Source organism: Eublepharis macularius, chromosome 6 (genome assembly GCF_028583425.1).
Source record: "Eublepharis macularius isolate TG4126 chromosome 6, MPM_Emac_v1.0, whole genome shotgun sequence".
Taxonomy (NCBI): Eukaryota; Metazoa; Chordata; class Lepidosauria; order Squamata; family Eublepharidae; genus Eublepharis; species Eublepharis macularius.
The window spans coordinates 12,681,447-12,694,851 of NC_072795.1; positions in this window are offsets into that span (position 1 = coordinate 12,681,447).

A 13,405-nucleotide genomic window follows, 5' to 3' on the forward strand; every position below is an offset into this window, starting at 1 on the left:
TTCGAGAGTTAAGAAGTTGGACTAAACGGACCCTGGCCCTACCCAGTAAGGCTTTATTGAGCTATTTATTATCCACCGTGAGGGCTGCATCCCTGCTGGGTCCCTTGCTGAGATATAATTCGGAGATCATTTACAATCTGCTTTTGCCTTTCGAGTAGCATCCTGTTTGATTGGCACCCATCAAATATTGCTCCTTTCCCCAAGGAATGGGCGGCTTAGGTTGCTTATGGAGCCGGTCTGACCCTGCCTCTGTTCCCACCAAGCCCACCCAGTAACGCTCATGGCTGAGATGCAATTTGAATCCTGCATTCTCTCCCCTGGCCGGCAAAGAGCGCCCACCCACTGGCTTTGCTGTGCTTTTTTTGGAAAGCCACATAATTTAGAAGGGAGAGGGGAGAATTCAGATCCCCCCACCTCTGGGGTCTCTTTGGAGGATCTCTCTCCCCCTTCCCAAGAAATACCCAGCAGCTCCCAAGAGCTTTCCAGAAACTCAAACAATTCCTTTCTTTGTTTCCCCTCCTTCAATCCTAAACAGGAGATTAAGAGGGAAAACAGCAGCGCTAAGAAATCCTTTGCAGAGCGTGGGGTGGGGAGGGGAAAGCAAATGGGGAAGGGAAAAACACACGGCTCTTCCCTAGATAAGCACACGTCCCACAACTTCAGGACCCATGTATCCCTTGCAAATGGGGGCAGGAGGCAGGAAAGGACCCCCACCCCCAGATACACAGACATTCAACCTGCTAGCTTTTCTAGTGCACCATAATGTCCAAAATCCAGTTCGTTAGGAATCTAAAATGGAAAAAAAAATGTGGGTGGAAGGCACAGAGGGACAATGGATATTCTGCAGCTCAGAGCAACCCCTGTACCGTGGAGTCCTTTCCTTTTATCCTCTTAGAAGCTTATTGATTCATAAATCTTGGAGTCTGCGTTGTCAACAAATACTAATAACTAATGTCGATGCTTATATACCGCTCTTCTAGACAGATTAGTGCCTCACTTAGTGCCGTGAACCAAGTCAGTGTTATTATTATTCCCACAATACAGCCGGGGAGCTGGGGCTGAGAAGAGTGGCTTGCCCAAGGCCACCTGCAGAGCTCGCGGCAGGAGTGGGAGTCGAACCAGCAGAGTGCTGACTCGCAAACCAGCCACTTAACCACTCTGCTACTGCAGTTCTTCTAGACAGATTAGTGCCGTACTCAGAGCGGTGAACACAGTCAGTATTATTATTATCTGCATGATACGACTGGGGAGCTAGGGCGGAGAAGAGCAGCTTACCCAAGGCCACTTGATGAGCTCATGGCAGTAGCAAGAGTCGAACCAGTAGAGAGCTGACTCACAATCTAAGCTAGGCTTTCCAGGTCCCCTTACCCTCCTGGTAGGAGCATGGCAACCTGGCACTTATCGGTAGGATGCCCTTGCATGAGCGTGCTACTGGCATGGTGCCATGTTGTCACTTCCTGGAGTGACAACATCATGCAAGTCCTGGGAAGCTCCCAAGTTTTGCACTGGGCAGATTTACGGGCCGAATCGGCCCAGTGCAAAGCCTGGGAGCATTACTGGAGCCTGTGTGGTGACATCATCACTCCTGGGAGTGACATCACACCCTGCTGGAAACTTGGGGAGTGGGGGCTTGGGAAGGAGGTTGGGAGCAGGGGATCCCCTGCCCCCACCAGGGGACCGACAATCCTAGTGCAGCCACATAACCACTACAGCAGAGCTGGATCAGTTTATAATAACTTGGGGTAGAGAATTGCCTACATTAATTGGGCTGGGTGCCTGCTACCAACTTTATTGGGGGACCCAATATTTCCAGTGCTGGAGTGGGAGATTTCCTCTCTTCCACTTCTGCATTTCTGTTGAGTGGGCTGTGGAGGTCAGGAATTCTTTCTGTAAGTGGAAGCAAGAAGTGAGCCAGGAGATGAAGACGGTAAGAGGGAACAAGAGAGACATTCCCAAAGAAGACACATCTGATTTTCTTAGCAGCTGTTCCCCTTAAGGAAAGCCCTGCACAGATCCTGCGTATTTCACAGCAGTGGTTCTCAACCCAGGACTGAATGGCGATAAAATAATTACAAGAAGGTATGTCGCCAAGTCATGTGACACCAGAGTCATGTGACAGGAAGAGGAGGAGCCAGAGTTATAACTGTGGTGGTGCAGAAACTGGGATTGGAAGCGATAACAGAAGGCGGGAGCAGGAAACAAGCCAAGCGCAAGGTGGTGTATCATAATGAACAGGGCTTTTTTTCTGGGAAAAGAGGTGGTGGAACTCAGTGGGTTGCCCTTGAAGAAAATGGTCACATGGCTGGTGGCCCCGCCCCCTGATCTCCAGACAGAGGGGAGCTGAGATTGCCTTCTGCGCCGCAATCTCCCCTCTGTCTGGAGATCAGGGGGCGTGGCCACCAGCCATGTGACCATTTTCAAGAGGTTCTGGAACTCCATTCGACCACGTTCCCGCTGAAAAAAAGCCCTGATAATGAAGAGCAAGGCAAGGGGTCAGATCCATAAGTAAATATATAAAGAAATGACTTCCCTTTGCCTTGGAGTTTCCTTCCCTGTCCGTATGGCTTTTTCTCGTACCTTCCAGGCAAAGAAAGGCAAGAGGGACGGCCCCTTCGCTTTCTATGCATGTGCACTAGCAAAAACAAAATTTTATTTATTCGTTTACTTTGTTTATTTTCCATTTTTCTTTCCTGGCATCTCTCTAAAGCAGAGGTCCTCAATGTGGCACCCATGGGTGCCATGGCACCTGCCGAACCCCTTCCTGGTGCTCACCAAGTGTTTTTAGAAAGTAGGCGGGGCTAGGAGTGGCTTTGGCCCAGCAGGCAGGGCCTCAGATTGCCCATTAAAGGTTTGATTGGCTGTGCAGATTTTTTAAAAGTTGCTTTGAGCAGCTGCCATCACAGCAAAGGATCAACAATGCATGACTGAAGGTAAGCGGTGTGTATGTAAGGAAACATTTGTAAACAATATGTTCATTTTAAAAAGGTATCCTGTTAGATACAGCTTCTGCCTGAAATGCTGAAGAAGTACCTAATAGTACTTCATAGGATTATGCATGGTCTCACTCCCTAACGTTTTATAGTTGGTTGGCTCCATCCCTCATGGCAGCCATTTTGTGGTTGGCTCCATCCTTCATGGCAGCCATTTTGTGCTTGGCTCCATCCTTCCCGGCAGCCATTTTGTGCTTGGCTCTGTCTCTTGTAGAAGCTGTTATCCTAACCTACCTCACAAAGTTGTTGTGAAGACAAAATGGAGGAAAGAAACAAGTCCCCTTCTGAGCTCTGCGGTGAGATAAAAACATGATGAGCAGTGCACATAGAGTTGCCAGACGATCTTCTGCCCAAGAACAGATCAGATGTGGACAACTACTGCAAGGCTGCTCATTTATGTGCCTTTTGGACTATGAGCTCATAGCAGAGGGGAGACTCAGACAGGGCATTCCTGATTTATGGCTCAGCCTCTTAGACAGAATTCGCATGTGTCACCTGAGAGCTTTCCAGCCCATCTCCCGCTGTTGGGAGTATGTGTGTGAAAAGAGAAAGGCAGTTTTAAATCAGCCTGCATCAGGTTTCCCAATCGATTGGCAACCCTGCAGGAAGCTCGATCTAAAATGGCTTTCCTTCTTGTGTATGATAACGCACATATGACTTTGGACCTTAATCACTGCACTATGCCAGGTTAGCCAGTGCGCTGCACAGCATCGGTTCCAAACTGAAGTCTGCTCCGGTGAAATGATCGGAAAGCTGCTTGCACCGGGCTCTTTTAGAATTCCCTTTCCCTTTCAGTTTGCAAAGCTAGAGGATGGCAGTTAAGCTCCCAGGAACATGTGCTGGCTGATAATTTCTAGGAGCCTGCACACCAGGAGATAGAGAATATGGCATATGCTGTTTCAGGGGCATGTGGGAAGTATACAAGTAAACAATGACATTTGCAACACCTTTGATTGAGTCTTGGCATGTCTGTGTTGTTAATTTACATATGCATGCACTTGATTTGTCCTACGCTACATCCACACATTGCTGGATATTGTGCTGCTGTTGCGCTGAAGTGCAATGCAACTGGATTTTCCTGTGTGAACAAGACAATCCAGTTGTGATGGCATTGGGTCCAACGACAGCACACTGTCCAAGGATGCATGGTTGCAGCCTCATTCTCTACTCCATGACTAGCACTCCATGTATAAAAGGAATCCTCCAAAAAACATAGTGTAGGTTGTAGTGGCCCACTCGCACATGCAAGTCAACACCCCCCTCCCCAAGCAAATCCAGTCTTCCATTTTCCTCCAGCCACACCAATGCTTTTCACCTGATCTGCCCTAATCAGAGATTAGAATGTTGGGGAACATTCCATGACATCACAACATGTGTGAAGAGACAGTTAAAGGAAATGAATCTGTTATATATAAAAGGCAAGTCGTATTGGCGACAACTCGCTTTTTATCCTGGTGCAGGCAGGCACAGTCTGGCCTTGAGGCCACTGCAAAGTGCCTGCTTGCTGCCAGGAGGGGGCACACCAAATTGACGGCCTTAGCACTTCTTCCCGTGCCTCCCCTCAGTGCCCTCCTACTCTGTTCTGGGGGCTGCCGTGAAGTGCCCATTTACCACTGCAAGGCAGGCCAGCAAACCGATAGCCTGAACACTCCTCCCAGCAGCAAGCAGGCACTTTGCAGCAGCCTGGAGGACACAATGGGGAGGCACTGAGGGGAGATCTGAGGGACGGCACAGGCACATTGCCGGGAGGGGGCCTGCCGATTCGACAGCCTGAGCACTTCTCCCCACGTCTCCCATCAACACCCTCCAACTCTGGCCTCAAGGCCACTGAGAAGTGCCCGCTTGCTTTCGGGAGGTGGCTCACCAAATCACTTTACTAGAGCCCGTTGTATTTTTTCCCACAATGGGTGTTGTTGCTAGTCTTTAATAATTGTACAAAGAAGGAAAGATTCTTTCCTCTGCACCAATTGACTCTTCATCTGTGTTTTGCCTTGGTGTGTCCACCCGTTTCTTTTGTCACAACAAGTTCTACAGCTAGTTTGATGGGTCACAGAGCTGCCTTTCAGAATACAATTCCAGATGAAAATCCTTGGGTGTGACTTCCCTATTTACATCAGCTACATACCCACCCACCCCCACTTCAATAACCACACAGGGTCTCTGGAACATAAATTTCTTAAATAATTTAATTGAAAAAAGTATTTCTTTAAAAAATATTTCTACAAATGCACACTTGCATCTTTTTCTTCACCATTAAATACATCTCAATATATATATTTTTATGTATATATATATATAAAAGTTGCAGATACAGTACACAAGAACCACCAAGGGTGCAATGCCTCTACATGGCCCACCTTCTAAAAGAGCCACTGAAGCCAAATTCCATGCAAACCAATAGGTAGGGGGAGGGGAACAGAGCCAGCTGGGGATGGGAAGAGAGGGCAGAAAAGAGTGACGTGCAAAGGACGTGTGAAGCCCCCCACATTGAACAGTTCTGGCAGTAGGAACTGGCACAAGCAGGCGGAAAATTTGCTCTGCCCCTTCCGTGCCCCAGGGCACCTGGCAGTGTTATGATCTATGAGGAACACCTTCAGCTTCACAAACGTCCTCATTTGGATCAGTAGGAGAACCCCAGCTGTTAGCCCATACTCCATATGACTTGCAACCTTGGAAAGCTAGTGGGTCTTTAAGGAGCTACTGGACCCAAATCTAACTCTGTCCTGGGCAAAGCACAGCAATTTAGAGGAGGTGCCAACAAGCAAGTGAACAGAGGATGGAAGAGCCTTGAAATGGCCCAACCGGGGGGTGGGGGGGTCCATCTCCTTGGCTAATGTACAAACCCAATTCGACACCCCCGCTGCAGCAAGGGCGGAGACTTTTTCTTGCACAATTCTTCTAACAGAACCAAAACCCTGATGCTGAAAGAAATTGGGGTTTAGGGAAACACAGGGGAAGAGGCAGGGTAACAATAGTTCCATAAGGCCAGAGGGGTGCAAAACTGTGTTGCGTCAAGGAAATCTGGCCCCTGGTTTCTAAATACCTGCCTTCACCTCCTCCCCCATTTCAGAGCCCTTTAGCATAAAATAGTAGGGTGCCTTTGAAGTTTTTGTCTACAGCCCACTTGTGGGAGTGAGCGGTCTCCAGCGAAGAACCCCTGGAGTCTTCCAACACATGCAATCCTTTTTATGACGAACCAAAACCACACAAAACAGCGTGCAAGCTTTTGAGTCCTGCAGAACTCCTCAACGGCCTACCCCAAAAAATGGCAGGGGGAGGGGGAAAATATTTCTGGCCCTGATCCAGGCTTTCCTGTCTGCTCCTGCTACAGAATGTCAGGCAGGTTTGAATAGGTAAAGTAGCACTGGGTGAAGCTGGTATCAGGTTGCACCTCTGGCATTCGGGAAAGGAGGAGGCCAAGTGGAAGCATCCAACTGTAAATGTAAGAAACAGCCACAAACGTCTCTCCAGCACTAAGCAGAACACGTGTCCTCAAAGTGCAAGTGAAGTTGTCAGTCTTTCTGTTGGGTGGATGGGAGCATGGCATGAGCCACAGACATGTGGACTGTCAGTTTCTCCCCTCCTTGGCCCAGGCTATTGATGCACCAAGAGACCATCTAATGTTGATGTCCACCATGAAGCAAGAAGCATGCGGCTTGGCTTCTATTATGGAAGGACAGCCATCGAGATCGTGGTCTCTGAAGGCCGACTCCCTTTGGAAACTGTGCCACGAGCCCTTTGCGAAGCTTGATAGCAATAATAACATTCGATTTATAGACCACCCTTCAGGACAAGCGGTTCACAAAGTATGTTATCCCCACAACAATCACCCTGTGAGGTGGAGTGGGGCTGAGAGAGCTCTGCCAGAGCTGTGACTGATCCGAGAGCGAAACTTGGGGAGCCAAACAAAATGGAGACTCCCTCGACGGTAAAAGGAGGAGCTATAAGTGGAACTACCACCCTGCCAGCATAGATTCAGGGCAGGAATGTCCGGTGTCCAGGATGTTACTGAAATATATGACAGAAAAGAGGTGGTTTAGTGATTGGAGAGAGTGCTGTAAATGCTCAGGTGAAGGACAAGTGTTTTGTGGCAAAGGGGTAAGACTAAGGTTTATTTAACTAACAGGGGACAGGGAATGGGACTGATGATGATTTAGAGATTTACACACCAGCACCTAGATTGGACCATAAACCGGGCCAGAAGAAGGAATGATTTGGTGTCGAAAGCGACAGGCAAGTGCAGGCGATGCTGCTTCCTTCAGAAAGATAGATGAGCTGCCAGTTCACTTTTGCTCTTCTCCTGACACTCAAATAAGGCTCTGCTCTAGGAACTGAGGTATCCCCAAAACCCAGAGCACACAAGTGGTGAAGCACCAAGAACCCCAAAGGCACGTGGTGGAGCAAACAAGAGATCGAATGCTTGGAGAAGCTACAGAGGTGAGGAAGTTTGATGGAATAGCCGTTGCGGACCGGCCATCTTATTGGTGTAAACCTGGAGGTTGCTGAATTCCCTTCCGGGGACGGCAGCATTGAAAATGGTTGGAGTAAAAGAAAAATCAGTCTTTGCAACCAGAAGAGCCCAAGGGAACTGCATGAATAAAGTCACTGCCTTCTGCCCCGGAAATGATGTCTTGAGCAACCTCTCCTCTCCAATCCTGCAAAAGCATCCACGTTGTTAAGAGTGTCAGCACTCCTTGTTACCATCAGGATATATTTTTTAAATTATTTGTTTCTTCTGATTCAGTGTTTTACAAATGGCAAATGACGACAAACAAGCCAATCTGCGATCCACCTGCTGGTCTTTCCCCTTTACTGGACTTGTGGGGCTGTTAGACTTGGATTCCATCTAGACAGAGGCTTTCCTAGGCCGTTTCCACACGGCTTACCTTCTTCTGAAAACTTCCGAAAAACAGCGTCTTTGTGTGTGTAATCGCGCCAGAAAGACACTGTTATCACGTGAAATTGCACGAGAAGACGGTTATCGCGGAAGATAGTGTCTTTTCGCACAATTTCGTGCGAAGATGCTGTTTTTTGGAAGTTTTTGGAAGAAGGTAAGCCGTGTGGAAATGGCCCTATCGTCAAAAGGAGTTAGCTGTGTTGGTCTGTAGTTGCAAAATAGTAAAAGAGTCCAGTAGAGAGCTAAATCAAAAAGAGTCCAGTAGCACCTTTAAGACTAACCAATTTTATTGTAGCATAAGCTTTCGAGAATCACAGTTCTCTTCGTCAGATGCATCTGACGAAGAGAACTTGATTCTCGAAAGCTTATGCTACAATAAAATTGGTTAGTCTTAAAGGTGCTACTGGACTCTTTTTGATTTTGCTACCACAGACTAACACGGCTAACTCCTCTGCAGTAGAGAGCTGTGGTTCTTGAAAGCTTATGCTTCAATAAAGCTGGTTAGTCTTAAAGGGGCTACTGGACTCTTTTACTAATATCAAAAGTCATCATCTCTGTTGCCTTAGCAGGGTGAGGACAAAATTATCAGCCGAGACTGCTATTGCCAACGGTTATCTAGCATGCATTTCAGCTCTGCACGGGAATGTGGCATCTGCCTCACTTTGCAGATTCAGGCCCTATTGTTTTCTTGCATTTGACGATGCCTGCAATAGTTTAAGCCACTGTGAGTATGCTACCACAGACTACCATGGTGATCCTTCTGGAATGGATTACAAATGGTTACTCTAAGGTAGGCAAGAGATGAACAGTGCTCTCTTGCCACTGTTGAAGTCTTTTCCATCTTAACCCCCCCCCCTTTCTCCAAGGAGCCCAGAGTGGCATATGTGGCTCACCTCTCCTCCTTTTTGTCACAACAACACGGTAAGGTAGGATAGGTGGAGAGGGAACCATGGTTTTAATGGGCACTTGGAATTTGTTGTTCCCAAGGTGGGTAGGATGGGAGAGATGAAGCATGCACAGAGGTCCGCTTCTGGCTCACCTCATTGGAAAGCTGATTGCCTCCATTGGTCAAGCACCCAAGATCCTGGCTAATTCCTTCCCAGCATCGACGCAGGAAATTATGATGCCCGGAAGTCCCTTCTGATGCCTACAAGTTGTACACACCTGCCTTCCCCAAATACGAGGTATACAAAGAGTAATCAAAGCTCTGACCAAACCAGTAGTTCACAGGTCCTTTCCACCAGGTATCTCTTCTACACTTAAGAAATGAGTACTGTAACCTAAAAAATAATTACATTTTGCAGAACAGATAGAGAAGACATGTACACAAGAGTCCGACTTGGGGCTGAGGACTTTTGCTCAGTTTAAGGGACTGAGGATTCAGACAAGCAGAAGAGGAGCTCTGGTAGAAGAGCTCCGGTAGAAGAGGTTGAGTCAGTTCTTAGCTTTATGTACCACACCATTTCATGACCTGATAAACTGTGTACATTTAGCATACATGGGCCGATTCCAGACGGCCCTCCCCATGGCGAAACGTCGCGCGGAAAACACGAAATATCGCGTTTTCTCACGCGAGTTTTGCGCGACGTCATGCGACGTCGCACAAAACTCGCACGAGAAAACACAATATTTCGCGTTTTCCGCGCGACAACGCGCGACGTTTCGCCATGGGGAGGGCTGTCTGGAATCGGCCATGGTTTGCCGTTTGCCAATGGGACAAACTTTTTGCTACCACACGGAGACACTGATTTGCCCCAATCCCTGAACAACGGAAGACTGGCCCACTACAGTTCTGGAAGCAGGAAAGACTGAAATCCAGATAGTTTTAACCTGCTGAATTCGGCACATCACCCGAATTGCACACATACGCATACACTTGAAAATATATACAACTCAGCCTCTAACTGCATTCTTGGAGTGTGTATGATTACAGCTCTTATTTTTTTTTTTAAAAGAGAATGCGTTCAGTATGAAACTGTGTTGCTAGCAGTGTGTGTGGACGTTACACCTTCCCGGATGCCCTTTTGTGCTTCTATCATAAGAACTTGCTTCTGTTTTGAAACTCCCTGGTTTATAGAAAATATCACACTTGGAGCGATAAGTGTTCTCAGCACCGTCTTTCTATTTAGTACATTGTTAGAACACCCTTTTTCTAAGAGCCAAGCTACAAGTGACGCCTGACACAGGTTGCACACGTCAGCTTTCCTCAAAGTTTGATGGGAAATGTAGGCGTCCAGGTCTTGCAGCTTGGCTCTCCATTTAATTGAAGCTTACAGAGTGGCAGTCTATGAGAGGGAGAACATGCGGTCAGGAGGGGAGTGCAGGCATTGGGCTCTCACCAGCCCCCCCTTCCCCTCCGCTGGGTGTGTGTGTGGGGGGGTTTCTGTAAACTTCAATTAAATGGAGAGCCAAGCTGTAAGACCAGGATGCCTACATTTCCCATCAAAACTTGAGGGAAGCTGACAAGTGTCCAACCTGTGTCAGGCATCAAGAAGCTCAGGAGTGACGTACGTGGCTCTCCCGTCTTCATTTTGTCCTCCTAACAATCCTGTGAGGTTGGCTAGCCTGAGTGACAGCTGCTGGCCCAAGGTCAAATAATGAGAGAGGGGGGATTTGTTTCCGTACCTTCTAGCTCTTAGTCCCATACTCAAAATATACTACCCTGGATTTCACACCAGCGAGGTCACCAAATGCATTACTGAAGCCAAATTCAGGTTCCAGGCAGCAGCAGGCCTCATCCAAAAGGCGCTTTGCAGGAAGTGGGGAAGAGATGGGAACAATCTCATCACAGGTGCCAGGCAGTGGCAGGAAACCGTTCAGAGCCACCTTAGGCTGACCCGGAGAAAGGGAAGGCCTTGAGGTTGACAAGCAATCCTAACGTGTTTTCTTCCCCTTAGGTCTCCGCACCTGAAGAGTAGACCTACTAAACTGAACGCAATCACTAACTGCAAGGCTAACAGGGGATATCCAGATTTACACAGCTAATAGACTGCCAGCGCAACCCTAAACGGAACCATACCCTTCTAAAGCCACTGACTTCCATGGACTCTGCTTTGAATTGCACTACAAGCTTTTGCTAACTGCATAGATCAAGGTGGGTAGCCATGTCAGTCTGTCTGCAGTAGTAGAAACGAGCAAGAGCCCAGTAGCACCTATAAGACTAACACCATTCGTAGTAGGGAATGCGCTTTCGTGAGTCACAGCTCACTTCTTCAGATACTGCACCGGTCTCTTTTCTCCCAAGACTATGAATACACGAAGCCATTGGTCAAACTATTGGTCTACCCAGGCCAGCCTTCTCTACTCTGATTGGCAGTGGCCCTACAGTATTTCAGGTCAAGATCTTTCATATCACCAACCACCGGATCCTTTTTTCCAACTGGAGTTGCCAGCGATTGAACCTGGGGCTTTTTACCTGAAGAGCAGATGCTCTGCCGCTGAACCACACTCCTTCCTTCTGCAAGACAGATGGTTGGATTCATTGATATGGAGAAGTGGGTGGTGGAGAAGACAACGTTGGCCGGGTGGCTTGGGCAACTGGAAGAGTTTCTAACGGCCTTCTATGAGAAATCCAGGGGAAACCAGAATTTCAGGAAAGAATGGCAACACAGAAGAGGCTCAGGTTTGTCTTTCTATCGGAAGTGAGGCAAGATGATTTGCTCCCACCAAGATGAAGGGGGAAAGAAAGGTCTTCTGTATCCAGGCCTGACAGCTGGCTGCAAACACACAAACTTGTTTCTAAGCTTCCATAGGCTCCCATGTGATGAGCTACCCTGTTCCCCAAACCAGACACTTAGCCGTCCTCCGTGCCCAGAATGAAGGTTGCAAAGGAGCAAGGGTGGGGACGGATCGCGTTTCAAAGCTGGGCTGCAGCTCGGAAAACAGCGCAGGGATGGAGGGAGTCCTGCAGGCTCCAGGTAGGCGACAAGATGATGAACAGGCTTCGTTGGTTAATTAGTGGAAAATTAAAACCAGGCCTTGCCTCTGGAAGTCAGGCTCTCTGCTGAAGCATATTGGAGGCCTGCAAACATGCCTCATCACTGAGCCAGAGGCAGATCAGCTGCTGCATTTAAACAGGTCACTAGTCCTCATAGCTGCAGATAAAAGTACGGCGGTCACAACAGTGAATGGCTCAGAAACTAGAGAGAGCGGAGACAGATTGCATAAAGACTGAGAATTGCTGATGTCCTCTCTCTCTCCCCCATCCCACAAATCTTCCGTGCAGGCTTCCCACAATACCACTCCTCGCCCTACAACTCTGTTTTTTTTTAATCATTCATTTGTTCTGAGAGAGGGCACCCCAAAGCGCTAGCAGACAAATGCCTACCTGCAAACTTTGCATTCCGGTTTGGATGGGGAAAGAGATTCCCTCCCAACTCCTTTGTACAGCTGTCTCCGTTTGCCAGCAAGAGCCAAGAAAAAGTGTTCAGGGGCTCATACCTGGACACTCAATTGAAAGCCCGAAGCAAGTCAGTCAACACCTCCCTCCCCTGTTTCCCCTCTCATTCAAAACGGGGTTAAATAGTGCCAAGATGGAAATTGTAACAGTCTAAGCCACAGGCTCAAGCCACTGTGATCTCAAACTGGGCATTCAGATGGGTGAAGGTTTTAAATAAATTCACCAAAGTACTCAATAATCTCTAAGTCAGATCACTATTCCTATGTAGAGTTTCCTGGGTTCCCCTTATAGACGAGGGGCTCTTTTGTTTAACTTCTCCGTAGGAAAGGATTTATACCAGATTTATCTCTAGGAAGGAATTTATAATGGTCAAGAGAATTGCAAGAATGCTGGAATATCAAATGCTTGAAAAGGTGAATAACATGCAAAATATTTCATTGCCCACTTTATAAGAATAGAACTCACGGAACTCTGCAAGGTTTTCATTTTGCCCAGTGTATCTGATTACAAAAGATGATATAAACAACGTGCACTGGACTAGATTAAGCACTCCTGAATCCGCCCTCTGCCCAAATAGAGTTTTTGTAAGACTCTCAGATTTGTAGCATGGATGAAGGATACATTTGGGGCTTTTGTGGTCAAGAGCATAAGTCTAGCCAAAATAAGGATGAAATTAAAGCAAAGGGAGAAAAAGACCATTGTAGGAAGTAGAACCTTGAGCCAGCGAAACCCACTGCCTCCTTTATGGGGAGGTTTCCGAAAAGAAACACAAAATGGTCCTGGGTACCATAGACACGCACCATAAATCTCGTCTGTCTGAGTATCTAGCTTACTACTGCCTCCTCTGACTCTCAAAGGCTTTGGACAGAAGAAGGGCTTCCCCAGCCCCATCTGAGGTTATTGGAAGACGCTGAGTTGGGGACCTAAAACATGAAAAGTATGCGCCCCTCAGGGAAAAAGTTATAATCTTTTCAAACTTTTTCTGTACCCTATTTTAAGGAGCCCAATGTGAAGCTTTACTCCCTGTTTGGGTAGCCAGGTGGAAAGGGGAGGGAGAGAAAAGCAGGGCCGTTTCCACACGGCTTACCTTCCCTCGGAACGACCCGGAACATCGCGCAA